The sequence below is a fragment of the Pelophylax lessonae genome (genome assembly GCF_965119305.1).
Source record: "Pelophylax lessonae genome assembly, chromosome: 8".
Lineage (NCBI taxonomy): Eukaryota > Metazoa > Chordata > Amphibia > Anura > Ranidae > Pelophylax > Pelophylax lessonae.
In genome coordinates, this window is record NC_138775.1 from 113,772,042 (window position 1) to 113,785,139 (window position 13,098).

Sequence of the window (13,098 nt, forward strand, 5' to 3'; positions counted from 1 at the left end):
CTATTCAATCTACACCCTCTGGGGTAAAAAGAATTAAATTGCGGCATAGTCTGTATCGGTACGTGTGAGATACACCTTTCAAATTTTTGGGGCGCATCTTCCACCGCCGAGGATTGCTGGGTGCTTCAGTTTGCCTCCTGTTCCGAACTCCTCCTACTCCTCATCCTGCCTTTAGGGTACAAAAAATAGTAATCGGGGCCTAGTCTGGGTCTGTACTTGTGAGATACACCTTTTGATATCATATTTTCTATTCCCCTATTCAATCTACACCCTTTGGGGTAAAAAGAATTAAATTGCGGCATAGTCTGTATCGGTACGTGTGAGATACACCTTCCAAATTTTTGGGGCGCATCTTCCACCGCCGAGGATTTCAGGGTGCTTCAGTTTGCCTCCTGTTCCGAACTCCTCCTACTCCTCATCCTGCCTTTAGGGTACAAAAAATAGTAATCAGGGCCTAGCCTGGGTCTGTACATGTGAGATACACCTTTTGATATCATATTTTCTATTCCGCTATTCAATCTACACCCTTTGGGGTAAAAAGAATTAAATTGCGGCATAGTCTGTATTGGTACGTTTGAGATACACCTTCCCAATTTTTTGGGCGCATCTTACACCGCCGAGGATTGCAGGGTGCTTCAGTTTGCCTCCTGCCTGTTCCGAACTCTTCCTACTCCTCATCCTCATCTTGCCTTTAGAGTACAAAAAATAGTAATCAGGGCCTAGTCTGAGTTTGTACGTGTGAGATACACCTTTTGATATCATATTTTCTATTCCGCTATTCAATCGACACCCTTTGGGGTAAAAATAATTAAATTGCGGCATAGTCTGTATCGGTACGTGTGAGATACACCTTCCAAATTTTTGGGGCGCATCTTCCACCGCCGAGGATTGCAGGGTGCTTCAGTTTGCCTCCTGTTCCGAACTCCTCCTACTCCTCATCCTGCCTTTAGGGTACAAAAAATAGTAATTGGGGCCTAGTCTGGGTCTGTACGTGTGAGATACACCTTTTGATATCATATTTTCTATTCTGCTATTCAATCTACACCCTTTGGGGGTAAAAAGAATTAAATTGCGGCATAGTCTGTATCGGTACGTGTGAGATACACCTTTCAAATTTTTGGGGCGCATCTTCCACCGCCGAGGATTGCTGGGTGCTTCAGTTTGCCTCCTGTTCCGAACTCCTCCTACTCCTCATCCTGCCTTTAGGGTACAAAAAATAGTAATCGGGGCCTAGTCTGGGTCTGTACTTGTGAGATACACCTTTTGATATCATATTTTCTATTCCGCTATTCAATCTACACCCTTTGGGGTAAATAGAATTAAATTGCGGCATAGTCTGTATTGGTACGTATGAGATACACCTTCCAAATTTTTGGGGCGCATCTTCCACCGCCGAGGATTGCAGGGTGCTTCAGTTTGCCTCCTGTTCCGAACTCCTCCTACTCCTCATCCTGCCTTTAGGGTACAAAAAATAGTTATCGGGGCCTACTCTGGGTCTGTACGTGTGAGATACACCTTTTGATATCATATTTTCTATTCTGCTATTCAATCTACACCCTTTGGGGTAAAAATAATTAAATTGTGGCATAGTCTGTATCGGTACGTGTGAGATACACCTTCCAAATTTTTGTGGCGCATCTTCCACCGCCGAGGATTTCAGGGTGCTTCAGTTTGCCTCCTGCCTGTTCCGAACTCCTCCTACTCCTCATCCTCATCCTGCCTTTAAGGTACAAAAAATTGTAATCAGGGCCTAGTCTGGGTTTATACGTGTGATATACACCTTTTTATATCATATTCTCTATTCCGCTATTCAATCTACACCCTTTGGGGTAAAAAGAATTACATTGCGGCATAGTCTGTATTGGTACGTGTGAGATACACCTTTTCAATTTTTTGGGCGCATCTTACACCGCCGAGGATTGCAGGGTGTTTCAGTTTGCCTCCTGCCTGTTCCAAATTCCTCCTACTCCTCATCCTCATCCCGCCTTTAGTGTACAAAAAATTGTAAACGGGGCCGATTCTGGGTTTGTACGTGTGAGATACACCTTTTGATATCATATTTTCTATTCCGCTATTCAATCTACACCCTTTGGGGTAAAAAGAATTAAATTGCGGCATAGTCTGTATCGGTACGTGTGAGATACACCTTCCAAATTTTTGGGGCGCATCTTCCACCGCCGAGGATTGCAGGGTGCTTCAGTTTGCCTCCTTTTTTTCTGAACTCCTCCTATTCCTCATCCTGCCTTTAGGGTACAAAAAATAGTAATCGGGGCCTAGTCTGGGTCTGTACGTGTGAGATACACCTTTTGATATCATATTTTCTATTCCGCTATTCAATCTACACCCTTTGGGGTAAAAAGAATTAAATTGCGGCATAGTCTGTATCGGTACGTGTGAGATACACCTTCCAAATTTTTGGGGCGCATCTTCCACCGCCGAGGATTGCAGGGTGCTTCAGTTTGCTTGCTGTTCCGTACTCCTCCTCCTCCTCATCCTGCCTTTAGGGTACAAAAAATAGTAATCGGGGCCTAGTCTGGGTCTGTACATGTGAGATACACCTTTTGATATCATATTTTCTATTCCGCTATTCAATCTACACCCTTTGGTGGTAAAAAGAATTAAATTGCAGCATAGTCTGTATCGGTACGTGTGAGATACACCTTTCCAATTTTTTGGGCGCATCTTACACCGCCGAGGATAGCAGGGTGCCTCAGTTTGCCTCCTGCCTGTTCCGAACTCCTCCTACTCCTCATCCTCATCTTGCCTTTAGAGTACAAAAAATAGTAATCGGGGCCTAGTCTGAGTTTGTACGTGTGAGATACACCTTTTGATATCATATTTTCTATTACGCTATTCAATCTACACCCTTTGGGGTAAAAAGAATTAAATTGCGGCATAGTCTGTATCGGTACGTGTGAAATACACCTTCCAAATTTTTGGGGCGCATCTTCCACCGCCGAGGATTGCAGGGTGCTTCAGTTTGCCTCCTGTTCCGAACTCCTCCTACTCCTCATCCAGCCCTTAGGGTACAAAAAATAGTTATCGGGGCCTACTCTGGGTCTGTACGTGTGAGATACACCTTTTGATATCATATTTTCTATTCTGCTATTCAATCTACACCCTTTGGGGTAAAAAGAATTAAATTGCGGCATAGTCTGTATCGGTACGTGTGAGATACACCTTCCAAATTTTTGGGGCGCATCTTCCACCGCCGAGGATTTCAGGGTGCTTCAGTTTGCCTCCTGCCTGTTCCGAACTCCTCCTACTCCTCATCCTCATCCTGCCTTTAGGGTACAAAAAATTGTAATCGGGGCCTAGTATGGGTTTGTACGTGTGATATACACCTTTTTATATCACATTCTCTATTCCGCTATTCAATCTACACCCTTTGGGGTAAAAATAATTAAATTGTGGCATAGTCTGTATCGGTACGTGTGAGATACACCTTCCAAATTTTTGGGGCGCATCTTCCACCGTCAAGGATTGCAAGGTGCTTCAGTTTGCCTCCTGTTCCGAACTCCTCCTACTCCTCATCCTGCCTTTAGGGTACAAAAAATTGTAATCGGGGCCTAGTCTGGGTCTGTACGTGTGAGATTGTAATGTTCCGGTACCTTTGGTACCCTAAATTACACTTTCCACAAGTGTATGCGCCCCACCATTTACTTTTGGAAAGGTGCACATACACCTTTAAGACTGGAGCTGTCATCACCCAGCGCCGGACTAGATGGCTATTTAAAGCGCCGGTTCTCACTCACATGTGTTCGTTCAAACACCCTTACCTGGATGCTAACCTTGCTTGAAGCTTCCATGCTTGCAAGCTTACCTCGCTGACGGAACCTCGCCGCGCTGATCCCTGTATCCCGCTACTGGATCATCCGCCTCTCCTGAACCACCCTTCGGCTGTATCGCTAATAGTGCTAAGTAGGGATGATCGAACTTTTGAAAAGTTCGGTTCGATCAGAACACCCGAATTTTCCAAAAGTTCGGTTCGGATTTCAGAACCCCATTGAAATCAATGGGACCCGAACTTCGGTAATCAAAAAACACCATTTTTAAGCCCTAACACCCAATAAATGACCCTAAAAAGTGCCTAGGGTTCTGGGTCATGCCCCATTAACTATTAATCACACAAAAAAAGTTCTTAAAAATTGTCATTTTTGATAAAAAAGCCAATTATTTCAAAAAAAAAATAAAGAGAGATTGTTTCATTTTAGTATCTGGGGGGTCTAAAAGGTGTGCATGTGAAGTTTCAGCTCTGTAGCATGTCCAGAACCATGAAAAAAAAAAAAGATAATTTTTCAGTAGAACAGGGATGTGGGTCGGGACCCTCCTTTAACTTTAACACCTATATGATATTTTTTTTTATAGTTCTGGACATGCTACAGAGCTGAAACTTCACAGGTACACCTTTTAGACCCCCCAGACACAAAATCACACAAAAAAGTTCTTAAAAATTGTCATTTTTGATAAAAAAGCCAATTATTGGAAAATTTAAAAAAAAAAAAAAAAAAGAGATTTTTTGATTTTTACTTTGGATTTAGTATCTGGGGGGGGGTCTAAAAAGTGTACATGTGAAGTTTCAGCTCTGTAGCATGTCCAGGACCATGAAAAAAAAAGATCGTTTGTATTAGAAAACTTTCAGACAGGGGGTTGGCTCCGCTGCTGTAAACCCCCCAAAAAATGCCAGCAAAAACACACCTGGGCATTTTTTTTTTTGACGCTAGCGGTTTTTCTTTTGCATTTTTTGGGGTTCTTTTGAGGCAGGCAAAACATCTGAACTTGTGTATAGTGGTGTATATACACACATCCATATATTTATATACACACCTAGACATATATAGGTGTGATAGTAGCAGAAATATATGCTTGCGCTAATGAAATCATTTACAGTAATATATTTCTGCTACTATCACACCTATATATGTCTAGGTGTGTATATAAATATATGTATGTGTGTATATATACCACTATACACAAGTTCAGATGTTTTGCCTGCCTCAAAAGAACCCCAAAAAATGCCAAAAAAAAACGCTAGCGTCAAAAAAAAAATGCCCAGGTGTGTTTTTGCTGGCATTTTTTGGGGGTTTTGGAGGCAGGCAAAACATCAGAACTTGTGCATCGTACCACTATACACAAGTTCAGATGTTTTTCCTGACTGCAAAGAACCCAAAAAAATGCCTTCTATTAAACCGGCAAGGTGTTACAGCAGCGAAGCCAACCCCCTGTCTGAAAGTTTTCAAATACAAACAATCTTTTTTTTTCTGGTTCTGGACATGCTACAGAGCTGAAACTTCACGTGTACACTTTTTAGACCCCCCAGATCTTAAATCCAAAAATCAAAAAATCTCTTTTTTTTAACTTTTTTCAATAATTGGCTTTTTTATCAAAAATGACAATTTTTAAGAACTTTTTTTGTGTGATTTTGTGTCTGGGGGGTCTAAAAAGTGTTCCTGTGAAGTTTCAGCTCTGTAGCATGTCCAGAACCAGAAAAAAAAAAAGGATTGTATGTATTAGAAAACTTTCAGCACAGGAATATGGCTTCTCTCCACACCTTGCCGGTTTCAAAGCAGGCATTTTTTTGGGTTCTTTGCAGTCAGGAAAAACATCTGAACTTGTGTATAGTGGTACTGTGCACAAGTTCAGATTTTTTGCCTGCCTCCAAAACCCCCCCCCCCCCCAAAAAAGCCAGCAAAAACACACCTGGGCATTTTTTTTTTTTTTGACGCTAGCGTTTTGTTGGCATTTTTTTGGGTTCTTTTGAGGCAGGCAAAACATCTGAACATGTGTATAGGGGGTATATATACACATATATGTCTGAATATATACCCCTAGACATATATAGGTGTGATAGTAGCAGAAATATATTACTGTAAATGATTTCATTAGCGCAAGCATTTATTTCTGCTACTATCACACCTATATATGTCTAGGGGTATATATTCAGACATATATGTCTATATATACCCCCTATACACATGTTCAGATGTCATGTCTGACATCAAACATGTCCTCAAAAAAGCACTGGCAGTGGCAGCCCCTGCAGCATAAAAAATGCTTGGCTGGTGAGAAGCCATATGGGTGTCCCGAAGCAATTCAGAAAAATGATCATTTCTCTATAGAGGTCACCCTGCTATGGAAGGGTTTTGTCACCCTGCCATAGCAGTCACTGCCAGTTAACCCTACACTACACTACACTACACTACGGTCCCCTTACACTTAACACTTTCCCTACAGAAACTCAATTTTTGAAGCTAACTTAAGTGTAAAGGAGCACTCTAACTACACTAGATATCCCTTTCCTCACACTAATAAATAGCTAAATGACACTTTTAAAGTAAAATTAACAGAACTGCTTCCACTCTCTTCCATGTCCAGTATAACAATGCTAGGAATATGGCGGGGGCGATCTTATATACTGGGGGGCGTATTCACTAATGATTGGTCTAGGGACCCCCTAGTCACTCCAATCACATTCCTAGCATTCTCCTGCCCCCTCAATTGGCTTTTGCTAATGGTTCTGGTCCAATCACGGGCTTTTAAAGCCCATTTCCTGAAGCATTGCATTTTGGGCGGTTCTGGTTGCCAAATTCCGAACTTTTTGGGCAAAAAGTTCTAAATTCGGCCGAACCTCGAACACCCAATGTTCGGGCCGAACCGATGGTTGACCCGAACCGTTCGATCATCCCTAGTGCTAAGTACCCCGCAGGGGAATTCTCTATAAACTTATACTAAGCTTACACTATCTAGCTCTGCATAGTAAAGACTGTTTATTACATCTGCATAACTAGATTGCTAGCTCTTGAGACTACTGCTACCTTTCTGCACTGGGTTGATCTCTTTTGTATGTCCACCTGCTATTCTGTCATCTGCTACCATACAACATTGCTAAACCTTCCTGCATCCATCTGCTACTGTCTCACCTTCAAGTGTCTATCACCTACCACCTCCACTCAACCTATCCCTCAACTTTCATCATTGTGTTACCACATACATAAAGTCATTCTAGGAACCAGCTTGCTAATTGTGTGTATTTACTGGCTGAAATAAGACCTTCCACACATGATGAGTCATTGAGGTTGGGAATGGTATCTCAGCATATCTCTTACATGACTACTGACGTGGAACTATTTCTGCAGCTGAAAATCCACACCATATAAGAAACGCAGGAGCGTTACAGATTGAACGAACCAAAAAATGGATTCAGCACAAATAACCACTCAGGTGACACAATTAAAACAGCAAGTATCTGCGTTAATACACGCACTTGCTGAATTAAAAGAAGACAATCAGGCTCTGTCGCAGCAGGTAATTAGACTGACACAACTTACCTCTGCTCAGTCCCCTGAACCCAAGATAAATCCCCCTTTGGTATTTACAGGCGATCGCAAAAAATTTCGCGAATTTAAAAACGCATGTGAGTTACTTTTTTTGCTAAAACCTCGTACCTACCTTACTGATCACATTAAGGTTTGTACTATTATTTCTTACCTATCAAGCGATCCTCGAGCCTGGGCAGATTCTCTTTTTGAGAAAAACGACCAGCTTCTCAACTCCTATGCCTTGTTCCTGGCAGAGCTCACTAGCCTATATGATGACCCCAATAGGCAGAGTACTGCTGATCTTCAGTTAAGATCCTTGAAACAAAGAAGGAGGCATGTAGAAGACTTTGTCGCAGAGTTCAAGAGATGGACCCTTGATTCAGAATGGAATGATGCATCTCTGAAAACCCAATTTAGGCTTGGCCTATCAGAAGCCGTTAAGGACGAGCTCGCCCGAGCGGATCTGCCAAAAACCCTGGATGCATTAATACAACTCAGTATTACCATAGATAGAAGACTACGAGAAAGAAAGGCTGAAAAGATGGGAATGCCATTATCCGTTTCCTCTCGGAGTCTGGCCGTTCCTATGGAGGTAGGAACCATACGCCCACCGCTATCAACTATGGAAAAAGCCAAAAGACGAAATGAAAATCTCTGCTTGTACTGTGCATCCCCGGAATCACAAGATAAACGTCTGTCCCCTAGTCAACAAAAAGAAGGGTGAGTGTTCACATGTCTCCCTAGGAGGATTGACAACTTCATTCACTAACCCCTACATTTCTGTTTTTTTGACATTACAGTGGGACCAGAACAGGATTACTACTAAGGCCATGATTGACACAGGATCTTGTGGAAATTATATGGATATATGTTTTGCTACTTTAAATAAAATTCCTATTATTTCTAAACTCAAACCTGTCTCAGTAAGTCTTATTACCAGTGTTCCGTTATCCTCTGGTCCGATCACCGATCAGACACAAGCACTTCTAGTCACTATTAACGAGTCTCATAGGGAGACTTCTACCTTCGATTTAATACCATCACCCCACTTTCCCATTGTGTTGGGACTTCCCTGGTTGCACACACACCAACCAACCATAGATTGGAAGAAACGGTCCTTGACCTTCCCTTCTTGTTATTGCGAGGAAACGTGTAACCTCCCGTTTTCCGGGAAGATTCTGTCTGTGGTGACAGATGAGATTGCACCACTTGTGATGCCATTCGGCCTATGCAATGCCCCTGCAGTTTTCCAACGATTTATAAACGATATTTTTAAAGACTTACTAGATGTCTGTGTTGTGGTATATCTGGACGATATACTTATATATTCACGGACCCTGTCTGAACACATAAGACATGTAAGACTTGTATTATCGAGATTACTTGCACATAATCTTTATGTGAAGCTGAAGAAATGCTTGTTCCATAAAGATGAGGTACTCTTTCTAGGCTACATCATATCCGAAACAGGAATCGAGATGGACATGAGTAAAATATCCTGCATTCAGGATTGGCCTACACCAACTACAAGCAAGGCGCTACAGCGATTCCTGGGATTTTCAAATTTCTACAGGAAGTTCATAAAAAACTTTTCTGCTATTGTGAGACCCCTCACACAGCTCACTAGCATAAAAATACCATTTAAATGGTCAGAAGAAGCAATTAAGGCTTTCCACTTGTTAAAGACAAGGTTTACTTCCGCTCCCATATTACGCCATCAAGACCCATCCCTCCAATACATTCTGGAGGTAGATGCGTCAAACATGGCAGTAGGAGCAATACTCTCCCAACGACCTACCCACACTTCACCACTTCATCCAGTCGCTTTTTTTTCTAAATCCCTGAGCAGTCCCGAGATAAATTACCCCGTGGGTGAAAAGGAACTGCTTGCTATAAAATTGGCTCTGGAGAATTGGCGACATTTACTCGAAGGCACCCAACTACCAATAATTATATACACGGACCATAAAAACCTCCAATATCTTCAGACTAGCAAAACTCTCTCGCATCGACAGGTACGATGGTCACTATTCTTTCTAAGGTTTAACTTCCTAGTGACCTACACACCTGCAGATAAGAACAAAAAGGCGGATGCACTATCACGACTAACTGAAGAAAACTACTTTGAAATCCCTTCCGTTCCTATAATACCTCACAAACGCATTATTGGAGTTGTCCGTTCCTTAAAGGAAGAGGTTCTGCATGGTATAAGTTTGGATTCACCCCCACCGCAACTAAATACTGATGCAGAAGGCTTCCTCTACTACAACGACAAACTTTACATACCACCTACCCTACGCACCAAGATCTTGGAATTATCGCATGATGTGCCTATGGCAGGACATATGGGTATGACAAAGACTTTCAATTTGATTTCTCGACAATTCTGGTGGCTTGACATGAAAACATCTATACAAAAATTTGTCTCTTCATGCAATGTCTGTGCCAGGTCCAAAATTGACACTACGAGACCATCCGGTCTACTATGCAGTCTACCAATACCCCAAACTCCATGGGAGGTTTTGTCATTGGACTTCATCGTAGAATTGCCTCCTTCCAAAGGATTTAATACCATCTTGGTTTCAGTGGACCATCTGACAAAGATGGCACATTTCATTGCTATTCGCAGACTACCTTCGTCCAAACAAACGGCAGAACTCCTGATGAAACATGTCTTCAGATTACATGGTATCCCAAAAACTCTTCTGTCTGACCGTGGATCCCAATTTATTTCTAAATTCTGGCAAGAACTATGTCACATACTACGGATTGAGCGGAAGCTCACTTCTCCTTACCATCCGCAGACCAACGGACAGACTGAAAGAGTCAACCAATGCATCGAGCAGTATTTACGTTGTTACACTTCTTACCAACAGGATGATTGGTTGGATCTTCTCCCCCTGGCAGAATTTGCCTACAACAACGCAACTCACAGTACAACCAAGCAGAGTCCGTTCTACTTGAACTATGGGTTCCATCCCTCTATTCTCCCTCCACGCATCCTTCCTTCAAATAACCCAGTAGCCTCAGACTATCTTACCCAAATAAAGGATTCTCTGGGTTTACTAAATACTACCATTGCACACGCTCACAGTCAACAAAAGAAGTACTATGATCTTCGTAGAAGACCTTCTCCACAGTATACTATCGGGGACCTCGTTTGGCTCTCAACAAAAACCTTGAGACTGAAGATCCCTAGCAAAAAGCTTGGACCTCTGTTCTTGGGACCTTTCCCAATCAAGAAACTTATTGGAAAAGCTGCAGTGCAGCTTACATTGCCAATGGACCTAAAAATCCATCCCATTTTCCATGTGTCGCTACTAAAACCCCATGTTCCGGACCAAGGAATAAGGCCTAATATTCCACCTCCCCCTCCTGTACAAGTTGAAGGTGGAGAAGAATACGAGATAAAAGAGATTCTGGATTCTCGTATCTACAGAAGAAGACTTCAGTACTGGGTTAGATGGAAGAACTATGGGCCCCAAGACGACACCTGGCTAAACACCTCTGACATACATGCCCCTAGATTAAGCTGCAATTTTCATGCGAGATACCCAGACAAACCAGCTCCAGAGGCCTTCAGGAGCAGGCCTTAAGGGGGTGGTATTGTAATGTTCCGGTACCTTTGGTACCCTAAATTACACTTTCCACAAGTGTATGCGCCCCACCATTTACTTTTGGAAAGGTGCGCATACACCTTTAAGACTGGAGCTGTCATCACCCAGCGCCGGACTAGATGGCTATTTAAAGCGCCGGTTCTCACTCACATGTGTTCGTTCAAACACCCTTACCTGGATGCTAACCTTGCTTGAAGCTTCCATGCTTGCAAGCTTACCTCGCTGACGGAACCTCGCCGCGCTGATCCCCGTATCCCGCTACTGGATCATCCGCCTCTCCTGAACCACCCTTCGGCTGTATCGCTAATAGTGCTAAGTACCCCGCAGGGGAATTCTCTATAAACTTATACTAAGCTTACACTATCTAGCTCTGCATAGTAAAGACTGTTTATTACATCTGCATAACTAGATTGCTAGCTCTTGAGACTACTGCTACTTTTCTGCACTGGGTTGATCTCTTTTGTATGTCCACCTGCTATTCTGTCATCTGCTACCATACAACATTGGGGGTAGTATGGTGACTTTCAAAAGACTCTTAGACTTACATCTCAAGGATCAGGAGATTGAGGGCTATGTTAGATGATTACAGTCACACACACCTACACAGGTTGAACTGGATGGACTATTGTCTTTATTCAACCTCACCTACTATGTAACTATGTAACTATGTAACATTGCTAAACCTTCCTGCATCCATCTGCTACTGTCTCACCTTCAAGTGTCTATCACCTACCACCTCCACTCAACCTATCCCTCAACTTTCATCATTGTGTTACCACATACATAAAGTCATTCTAGGAACCAGCTTGCTAATTGTGTGTATTTACTGGCTGAAATAAGACCTTCCACACATGATGAGTCATTGAGGTTGGGAATGGTATCTCAGCATATCTCTTACATGACTACTGACGTGGAACTATTTCTGCAGCTGAAAATCCACACCATATAAGAAACGCAGGAGCGTTACAGAGATACACCTTTTGATATCATATTTTCTATTCCGCTATTCAATCTACACCCTTTGGGGTAAAAATAATTAAATTGCGGCATAGTCTGTATCGGTACGTGTGAGATTACACCTTTCCAATTTTTTGGGCGCATCTTACACCGCCGAGGATTGCAGGGTGCTTCAGTTTTCCTCCTGCCTGTTCCGAACTCCTCCTACTCCTCATCCTCATCCTGCCTTTAGGGTACAAAAAATTGTAATCTGGGCCTAATCTGGGTTTGTACGTGTGAGATACACCTTTTTATATCATATTTTCTATTCCGCTATTCAATCTACACCCTTTGGGGTAAAAAGAATTACATTGCGGCATAGTCTGTATCGGTACGTGTGAGATACACCTTTCCAATTTTTTGGGCGCATCTTACACCGCCGAGGATTGCAGGGTGTTTCAGTTTGCCTCCTGCCTGTTCCGAACTCCTCCTACTCCTCATCCTCATCCCGCCTTTAGTGTACAAAAAATTGTAAACGGGGCCGATTCTGGGTTTGTACGTGTGAGATACACCTTTTGATATCATATTTTCTATTCCGCTATTCAATCTACACCCTTTGGGGTAAAAAGAAATAAATTGCGGCATAGTCTGTATCGGTACGTGTGAGATACACCTTCCAAATTTTTGGGGCGCATCTTCGACCGCCGAGGATTGCAGGGTGCTTCAGTTTGCCTCCTGTTCCGAACTCCTCCTATTCCTCATCCTGCCTTTAGGGTACAAAAAATTGTAATCGGGGCCTAGTCTGGGTCTGTACTGGTGAGATACACCTTTTGATATCATATTTTCTATTCTGCTATTCAATCTACACCCTTTGGGGTAAAAAGAATCAAATTGCGGCATAGTCTGTATCGATACGTGTGAGATACACCTTCCAAAATTATGGGGCGCATCTTCCACCGCCGAGGATTGCAGGGTGCTTCAGTTTGCCTCCTGTTCCGAACTCCTCCTACTCCTCATCCTGCCTTTAGGGTAAAAAAAATAGTAATCGGGGACTAGTCTGGGTCTGTACGTGTGAGATACACCTTTTGATATCATATTTTCTATTCCGCTATTCAATCTACACCCTTTGGGGTAAAAAGAATTAAATTGTGGCATAGTCTGTATCGGTACGTGTGAGATACACCTTTCAAATTTTTTGGGCGCATCTTACACCACCAAGGATTGCA